This window comes from Physeter macrocephalus, chromosome 4 (genome assembly GCF_002837175.3).
Source record: "Physeter macrocephalus isolate SW-GA chromosome 4, ASM283717v5, whole genome shotgun sequence".
Lineage (NCBI taxonomy): Eukaryota > Metazoa > Chordata > Mammalia > Artiodactyla > Physeteridae > Physeter > Physeter macrocephalus.
This window is the reverse complement of record NC_041217.1, coordinates 25,824,763-25,834,241: the sequence shown is the minus strand read 5'-3', so window position 1 is coordinate 25,834,241 and position 9,479 is coordinate 25,824,763. Positions and strand designations below refer to the sequence as shown.

The 9,479-nt window shown below is 41.6% G+C and overlaps 1 long non-coding RNA gene across 1 annotated transcript in view; it reads left to right on the top strand.

Moving 5' to 3' along the window:
• The window catches only part of LOC114486122 (uncharacterized), a 14,970-nt gene extending 6,499 nt beyond the window's left edge, over window positions 1–8,471 (top strand). Inside the window, exons 2-3 of the long non-coding RNA XR_003679372.1 lie at window positions 6,517–6,573; window positions 7,700–8,471. This is a non-coding gene — a long non-coding RNA (uncharacterized lncRNA). The remainder of the gene's footprint in view (window positions 1–6,516; window positions 6,574–7,699) is intronic.
• Window positions 8,472–9,479: the final 1,008 nt, after the last annotated feature.

The following is a 9,479-nucleotide window of genomic DNA, read 5'->3' as shown; positions in this document are numbered from 1 at the left end:
AACATATGTATATGTATGGCTGATTCACTATGTTATAAAGCAGAAACTAACACACCATTGTAAAGCAATTATACTCCAATAAAGATATTTTAAAAAAACTTTAAAAAAATTACTATTTTCCAATGCACATATCCTTTTGACACAGCAAATATCCTTCTAGAAATATATATGCTTGCATATATGCATAAATATGTGTAAGGAAAGATCATTGCCCTATTGTTTATATTAGCAAACTATTGAAACCAAGTGGTTAGATAAGTAAGGCCCATTCATAGGTATTACGCAGCTGTTAAGAAGAATGAAGGAGGTCTATGTGTACTGATAGGGAAATTGGACCTATATTGTTAAGTGAAAAAGCAAAGGTGGGAGCACACCAAAAGCAGACACACACACTCCCAGGTGCAATTATAAGCTTAAATTCATAAACTATTCCTGGTAAAATTTTCAAGTACTGATGGTGACTTCCTTGAGACAAGGATAAGAGCGAATTGTTTGTGGTTGCTTTTCTCTACAGTTTGGAGTTTTAAAAAAATCATGCATTTATCATCCTTTCAGAAGAAAAAGTCTACACTTTTCAGCCCCATGGCCATAAGTCTACAGCACTAAGTCAGTGAAGGAGCGATGTCTGATCCTCTTACCTTTGGGCAAGTCATTTAATCTTGCTGAGATTTTTCATCACCTACAACATGTTTATAATGATACACAGCCCTCTGGATTAAGTAAGGTCATTCTGTGGATGCGCCAAAGCACACTAGTAGGGAACACAGCCGATGTCTAACAAATGCTCCTTAGCCTCCCTTTCTGTCCTTGCCACAGTAGGTAGAGCTGTGGGCTCAACATCTCTTGTGGCTTGGGTTTCCTTTCTTAGGCCAGGAAAGTTGCTGCGGATGCCACAGCTATTTAAATCAAATGACCTTTCCTGCTAAGGCTGCAGGGCAGCCTCTATCTTAGGCTGGGGATGACTAAAGTTGCTGATGATGGAGGCTACTGGCGGTGGGTGTGTTGGGAGGTGGGGCAGGGGTGGGGCCATTCTTCCCTCAGACCCTTCTGACCTACTGGCTCTCAAGCTCTGCAAATTTCTCTTGACAGAGATACCTTCCAGCCAGACTGGTAATCTCTGGGAAGATAGAAATAGCAGGGCTCATGGCTCCACCTCCCATTCTTTGGGAAAGGGACTTTGGCCTGAAGTCTTTTTCACCCTTGCCGGAGTTTTAATTCCCTTTATTGCCTGGGCCGCCCCAAGCCCTCTCCTGAGGGTGATGGAGCTTTGTTAAAGCAGTAGGTTGGGCTTGCATGCTTTCCAGAGGACATGATCTAGAGAAACACCCAAGAACATTTCATTGTCTCCTTAAGAGGTGCTGTCAGAATGTCATTGTCCCACCTGGTTCCTTCAAGCCAAGTGACCTCACTAAGGAAAGTCATGTGATTTAACCACCTCCATCCACAATTTCCATCCGCTCTACCGCGAACTCCTATCCTCATCATACAATCTAAACAAAAGCAGCGAGCTTGCTCATTCCAGAGAGTAAAGCACTCCACGCATACTACCACACCTACTAGAAAACTCTTCCTAGAATTAAGTAAACTTGCCCAGGGTTCAGCACCTGGCATGATTTCCACAAATACCGTTATGGTATGAGAAGCAGCTTACACAGAGCTCCATTCGACCCTCAGAACTTTTATTTATAAAAAACTTTTACAAAGTGTTAAATTTTTTTTTTTTAATTTTTGACCACATTATGTGGCACGTGGGATCTCAGTTCCCTGACCAGGGATCGAATCTGCACCCCCTGCAGTGGAAGCGCAGAGTCTTAAACCACTGGACGGTCATGGTCATGGAAGTACCAAAGTGTTAGCTTTATATATCAGCTAGCCTGGGCCATGGTGCCTGCCCGTGGTTTCTGTGAAGGTGTTTTTGGATGAGATTTACATTGGTGGACTTTGAGTAAAGCAGTTTACCCTTAATAATGTGGGTGGGCCTCCTCTAATCTGTTGAAGTGGGACAAAGAGTAACGTCCCCAGAGCAAGAAGGGGCTCTGCTGTGACTCAAACTGCAACTCTTCCCTCGATCTCCACCCCTTTGGATTTGCCAAGCCTCCATGATCCTGTGAGCCAGTTCCTGAAAATAAACCTCCCTCTCCCTCCCTCTCTCTTGCTGTTTCTGTCTCTCTCTCTGTCTCTCACTCTCATATATATATTCTATATATTTATATATTATATATTTATATTATATTTATTATAGGTATACATATATATATTTGTATTTACAATTTTGTCCGAGAAGAAAATAAAACCTAATTAGTTTTTATCAGCATCTTACCAAAGTCAAAACCAAAAAAAAAGCACACATTGAAAAAAACTGGAAAAAATATGTTCAATGTTAAAATTAAATGGTAGAACTATGGCTGATTTTCCTACATTTTAAAATGTTTAGTAATGAGAATGTAGGACTTTAAAATGAAAATGTTTAAAATTAATTTCTTAATAGGGAGGTTTATGTTAGGACAAGATAGAATTTTTAAGTAAAACAAAACAAAAAAGGGTGTGCTTGCTAAGCAAATAGAGCTTCAAATCAAATAGCCCAGAGCTCTCTTTCAGCCATGCTGCCACTAAGACCCTGTAGCTAGGAATCTTGCTCAGGTTTTCCCTGAGAGCTGGGGCTGCCCATCTCCCAAGATTCAGATGTGACCAACAGTCTATGAAGGCCAACTACATGCCAAGCTTGAGCTGGGTGCACTTGCTCACTGCAAGTGTTCATCTGATTCTCACAACTCCTCTAGGTGAGAGGTAAGTTATTCTCAACAGATGAAGAAACTGAGGTTCCAGGATTTCCCTGGTGGCACAGTGGTTAAGAACCCGCCTGCCAATGCAGGGGACACGGGTTCGAGCACGGGTCCAGGAAGATCCCACTTCTGTCTCTCTCTCTGTCTCTCACTCTCATATATATATTCTATATATTTATATATTATATATTTATATTATATTTATTATAGGTATACATATATATATTTGTATTTACAATTTTGTCCGAGAAGAAAATAAAACCTAATTAGTTTTTATCAGCATCTTACCAAAGTCAAAACCAAAAAAAAAGCACACATTGAAAAAAACTGGAAAAAATATGTTCAATGTTAAAATTAAATGGTAGAACTATGGCTGATTTTCCTACATTTTAAAATGTTTAGTAATGAGAATGTAGGACTTTAAAATGAAAATGTTTAAAATTAATTTCTTAATAGGGAGGTTTATGTTAGGACAAGATAGAATTTTTAAGTAAAACAAAACAAAAAAGGGTGTGCTTGCTAAGCAAATAGAGCTTCAAATCAAATAGCCCAGAGCTCTCTTTCAGCCATGCTGCCACTAAGACCCTGTAGCTAGGAATCTTGCTCAGGTTTTCCCTGAGAGCTGGGGCTGCCCATCTCCCAAGATTCAGATGTGACCAACAGTCTATGAAGGCCAACTACATGCCAAGCTTGAGCTGGGTGCACTTGCTCACTGCAAGTGTTCATCTGATTCTCACAACTCCTCTAGGTGAGAGGTAAGTTATTCTCAACAGATGAAGAAACTGAGGTTCCAGGATTTCCCTGGTGGCACAGTGGTTAAGAACCCGCCTGCCAATGCAGGGGACACGGGTTCGAGCACGGGTCCAGGAAGATCCCACATGCCGTGGAGCAACTAAGCCCCTGAGCCACAACTACTGAGCCCGCGTGCTGCAACTCCTGAAGCCTGCTAGCCTAGAGCCCGTGCTCCGCCACAAGAGAAGCCACTGCAATAAGAAGCCTGTGCACTGCAATGAAGAGTAGCCCCCGCTCGCCTCAACTAGAGAGTCTGCTAGACTCTAGAGCTCAGCAGCTGGACTCAACGCAGCCAAAAAGAAAAAAAAGAAAAAAGAAACTGTGGTTCCAAGAAGTGATGTGATTTCCTTAAGGCCACACAGTTAGTTAAGTGGCCAGGATCTGAACCCTAATTTCCTAATTCCAGCCCCAGTGCTCTTGCCTCTATCATGGCTGTCTCTCCTGGGATCCCAGGAGATGTGGGAGAGGGCAATATGCAGAGTCTGGTTCATTCTACAGCAGCTTTTGTACTGGAGGAGGTGTAATGTGAAAAAATGCATATGATCAAAGTTTTGCATACCATTTCCTGGGGCTCATCATCCCCACCTCACCAAGTCTCTAGGAACCCCACATTCCAACTTTATGTTCCAAATAAGAGAGGGAGACGAGGCCAGTTCACCCGGGGAGCTCAGCAGAGGCTTAGGCCCTGATCCTCGTTGGTTCATGCCTCAGACCCTGCCTGCCCTCCATGGTGGCCACCTGCCCTTTACTCTTCCTCTGCCATTTTCTTCACACCACAGGAAACCAGCCTTCTCTCCTGCCTCGATCCAAACACGAACACAGGAGAAAGGCAAGGACATCCTATTGATATTGCAAGGAGAGGGCAGGCAGGGGAGGGGAATAGTAGTGGTGAGGACGTAGAGGGATGCGGGGGTGGGGGGGGTGGGGGGGTGGAGGTAGCTTGGGAGAGTGGAGAAAAAGCTACTGAGGAAGCAAGGGAATAAAAAGTGTTTAAGAGCACAGACTCTCTGGAGGCAGATTATGTGGGTTCAAATCCCAGCTCTGCAGTTTACTTTCTCTGTGTGGCCTCAGATGAATTACTTTGCCTCAGAATATCCACTTGATAGGGCTGATGTAAAAATTAAATGAATTAGTGGGTGGAAAGTGTAAAGTTCCTGGTATATGTGCTCTGTGTTTGCTTTTATAATACCCAAACTAGCTGTGTGACTTGGGCTACTCACTTCCTCTCTCTGACCTTCTGTTTTCTCATTTATAAAGTAAAGGAGTTGGATTAGGTGGTCCAAATTCCTTTCTCACTTTCAAGTTTTAGTTTGCTGACCTCTCTTTAGTCATTAGGAAATATTCTCAAGTTTCTATTGAGAGCTGGCTCTGTGTCTCATCCTTTAAATGATCACAGTACCCTTGTCACTTGGCATTTACCATTATAACATGTCTTTGGACATTAAAAATGTTTCATTTTTAAGATTGTCTAGCTGAAGTTCAAATTCTCTGGGAGATCCTAAAAGCAAAAAAAGATTAAAGGACCCTAAGAGCAAACAAAAGGATAGGAGGCACCCTAGGAGATGAGGTGGCAGTGCAGGCATGGCTGCAGCCTGCCACGATCTAAAATTGCCACTCTGGGGGCTTCCCTGGTGGCGCAGTGGTTGAGAATCTGCCTGCCAATGCAGGGGACATGGGTTCGAGCCCTGGTCTGGGAAGATCCCACATGCCGCGGAGCAACTGGGCCCGTGAGCCACAACTACTGAGCCTGCGCGTCTGGAGCCTCTGCTCTGCAACAAGAGAGGCTGCGACAGTGAGAGGCCCGTGCACCACGAAGAAGAGTGGCCCCCGCTCGCCGCAACTAGAGAAAGCCCTCGCATAGAAACGAAGACCCAACACAGCCAAAAATAAATAAATAATCTTTTTAAAAAATATAAATAAATAAATAAATAAAATTCCCACTCTGTGTGCCCCTTCGGTCCCGCTGGCTACCTCTCTTGCCTGGACCTCCCTTCTTTCCTCAGCTCCACCGTGTTTTTAAAGCTGCTACCATATTTGTTTCTTTCCTCACTGCCAGACTTTAGGAAACAATGGCCAACCCCACCTGCCTATACGGCCTGGCCAACTGGCTACACCACCATCTTCCCAGGCCTCTCTGAGTAGCTCCACCCAGTTGACTCCTTCTCAAAAGGCTCCTCCCCTTTCATGTCAGTGACTGACACTTTGGTCTCCTTTTGACATTCAAACAGCCTCCAGTCTAGTCGTGCTCTAGTCTGGCTGACGACACTTGGCTGAGCCCAGGTCTAGGGTGTGGTCAGGTTCTGGGAAATCCCATCAGGGGAGAGTTGGCCCATCTGAAAAGACCAAGATTGCCTTGGGGAATATAATCCATTTCAAGGGTGCGTGCCTTTCTTTTCCCTTCTCCTAAGCTCTTTTTTTCCACCCCTGAAATGTCCCCTTCCCTTGCCTGCTTTTGAAATAAATGTTCAGGGAGCTGCCCAGGCAGGTTCAAAACAAACAGCTGCCTAAGCGCCAGCTCTTCCCTCACACTTGCTGCTGCTACATGTAGAGTGGGATCTATGGCCCTAAACGCTGGAGTCAAATTACAGGTACTCAGCTCTCTAGCAGCCTGTCCTTCTGCCCTGTGTTTTTGCTTAGGGGGATCTGAAGCTCGTGCACCCCCGCCCCCTTCATTCCATGTTTCCCCGAGGCTTTGAGGGCTGTGGATCTATCTGATGCCCAGTGTGTCTGGCACATGCTCTGGGCCTGGTGGTCCCAGGGAACCTAGGAGCGGAGCAGAAATTCTTTTACATTTTCAAAGCCATGCTAGGCTAATGCCTTTCAGGCACCTCTATTCTTTCCCCAAAACGAACCTCTCCAGAGTCCCGTGTGTTTGTTAGACCACACTTGTCAGCATGGAACCTGACTGTGGGCTTAACCAAAAGGTTTATTTTTCTCACAGAACAAGAAGTCATAGGTAGCAGCCCAGGCTATGCAGCAATACCAGGATGTAATTAAGGTACCAAACTCCTTAGATGTTTTTGTTCCACCATCCTTAGTAAGTGGCTCTTCTCATGGTCTAAAGATGGCTTTTGCATCTCCCAGCATTATTGAGAAAGGATGCTACCTTCTCCTTTTCTCTGCTTTTAAGTATGAAAGCAACTATTTTAACTAAATGAGTGATCCATAAATTCACTGGCCTTGTAAAAATTTAGAAAATTACAGAGAAGGCTAAAGGCATCCCTTCACCATTCCTTTTCCCAGTCCCTGGAAGTGAATATTGTTATCACTTTTTGGTTTCCCTTCAGACCTTTTCCTGCATATTGCATACACGTATATGTGCCCATGGAAAATAAGAAATTTTAAAACAATTTTACTTGTTTCATATTGTATGGATAATTCTTCAACTTTTTTTTCTTTCCAATTCAACCATAAATTTTGGCTATCTATTCTTTTATTACATGTAGCTTTCTCAAGTTGTCTTTTATTCTCTTTTTCCAAACTGCTTCCTGGTATTTCCTACTATGAATATATAATACTCTAGTTTCTTTAGCCAGTCAATCCCCTATTAATTGACATATAGGTCATTTCCAACTTAGGATACTGCAGAACAATGATGCAAAGATTATCCTTATAACATATGCCTCTTTTGTACATGTAGACACCATAAAATGAAATTTCTGGGTTTTAGGATGCAGGCATTTTTTTTAAAAAAAATATTTATTTATTTATTTGGTTGCACTGGGTGTTAGTTGCGGTATGCAAACTCTTAGTTACAGCATGCATGTGGGATCGAACCAGTGATCAAACCCGGACCCCCTGCATTGGGAGCGTGGAGCCTTATCCACTGCGCCACCAGGGAAGTCCAAGGCATTTTAAATCTTTACAGATATTGCCAAGTAACCCTCTCCTCCCCCGCAGAGATAGCCATATCTAAGAATTTGGTTTGTTCATCTTTAACTCCGTTCTACCTTTGGGTCTAGCACAGTCTAAGCTCAATAAATGTCTGTTAAATTGCATGCTCCACCAAGATTTTATATGGAGATTACGCAGGCAATTAGCTACTTCTGAGGGCTCCCTTAGACTGCTTTCCCTGTTAAAAGTACATTCTGTTGAGTCTTATGTTCTCTCTCTCTCTCTCTAAGATCCAGGGAGAACAAACCTAATTCCTGTTTCATGTGACGTGCCCAGCCTGTATCAGACTGAAGATTCCTGCTTCCCCCTCCCCCATGCCCGTTTTTAATTTTTCAGGGTTTTTGTGAAGATAAATGAGATAATCTTTGTGAAAGTAGTCTGAGTTCTCTTCAAGGCTGGAATGTAACTATGGAAACAACATGTCCCCAATTTTTGAGGACAGATTCGTTTCTATCTGATGAACTCTTATTTCATACATTTAAGTTTTTGAATATGTAATACATTCACAGGGCTCAAAAATTCAAAAGTACAAAAAGGTATACATTGAAAAGTCTTACTGCCATCCTTATCCCCCATCCTTTTAGTTCCTGACTTCTGTCTCCATGCCCCCACGTAACCACTTTAATTCCTTTTTGGATAGCATTCCATAATTTCCTTATTTAAGTCCTTACAGATGTATGTTTCCCCACTGTGTCCCCCATCCTGCTCCTCACTTCTTTCTATTCACATTCTATCTTGAAGATATTTCCATATGAAAACATAGAGTGCTTCCCAATGATTCCTTTTGACTTTTTCTATTAATAGAAAATTTAAAACTTAGTATATAGAAAATTTAACCTTTCATATAACCTTCATCCAGCTTCAACAATTACTGATAATTTGCCAATTTTAAAATCTACTCTTCTTTTAAAATTTTTGTTGTAGGATCCTAAAGCATATCCTATTTCTATTTTCAACTTTATTATTTTTAATGGATACACAAATACTCGGATATAAAGATATGTACCATAATTTATTTTAGCAGTCCTTCACTGATGGATATTTGTTTCCATAGTATAATTCTTTTTAATAAATGGAATTATATCTACATATGTATATATGTGTGTATATATATATATAAATACAGATATAGATAAACACATACATACACATGTAGTATATATTTTACTGTTTAAAATGTTCACATAAATTCACTACTCAGAAAAGGAAAATTTTTATCAAACCATGGTTTCAACTTGGAGTTGGTAAAATAGAATCACTGCAGAACCTGAACAGCAACTATGGGGTTTCTAATCTGCTCTTCTCAAAATGCTGTAGGATCTTTGATTTTAAGTATTAAAGTCATATTAACACTCTTCTCGCAATTTCATGATTAAGAAAGCTATGGATTTCCTGAATTTTATTTTCTCTTTTTTCTTTGCAAGGCCTTTCTCAACTTACCCAGACTTTGTCCAGTTTCTCAGCCTCAGCACTACTGACATATTGGATAACTTTTTTGCTTATCCAATTGTTCTGTGAATTGCAGGATGATTCGCATCATCCCTGGTCTCTACGCACTACGTGCCAATAGCACTTCTCACCCCCCTCCATTTTAACAATCAAGTGTCCCAGACACTGCCAAATGTCCCCTGGGGAGCAATTTCCCGACCTTGAGAACTATTGCTTCAGACTTAGAGCAAATGGAGGAAAATTGGACAAGATGGCCAGTAGCAGACGTAAAAACACTCCGTGCTCTACTAGCTGATATCCAAACAAAACCAAGTAAACTTAATTATGCTTCTCTTTCATTTTCCATTCCGAGCTAATTACTTCTTTGTTTATTTAATCAAAAGTTCTAACTTAACTAGTTTAAACAATGTTTGAGAATATTAGTAGAAGCAGAAGGCTAATAAATGAATTTTCTAATTCCTCTTTCCAGCCAGTGACCTTGGTTAATATTTCTTAGCAGTGACATGTCTCAAGTACTGTTTATCTTTTTACCTCTGATAAGTCATATTTTGTGTATTTATT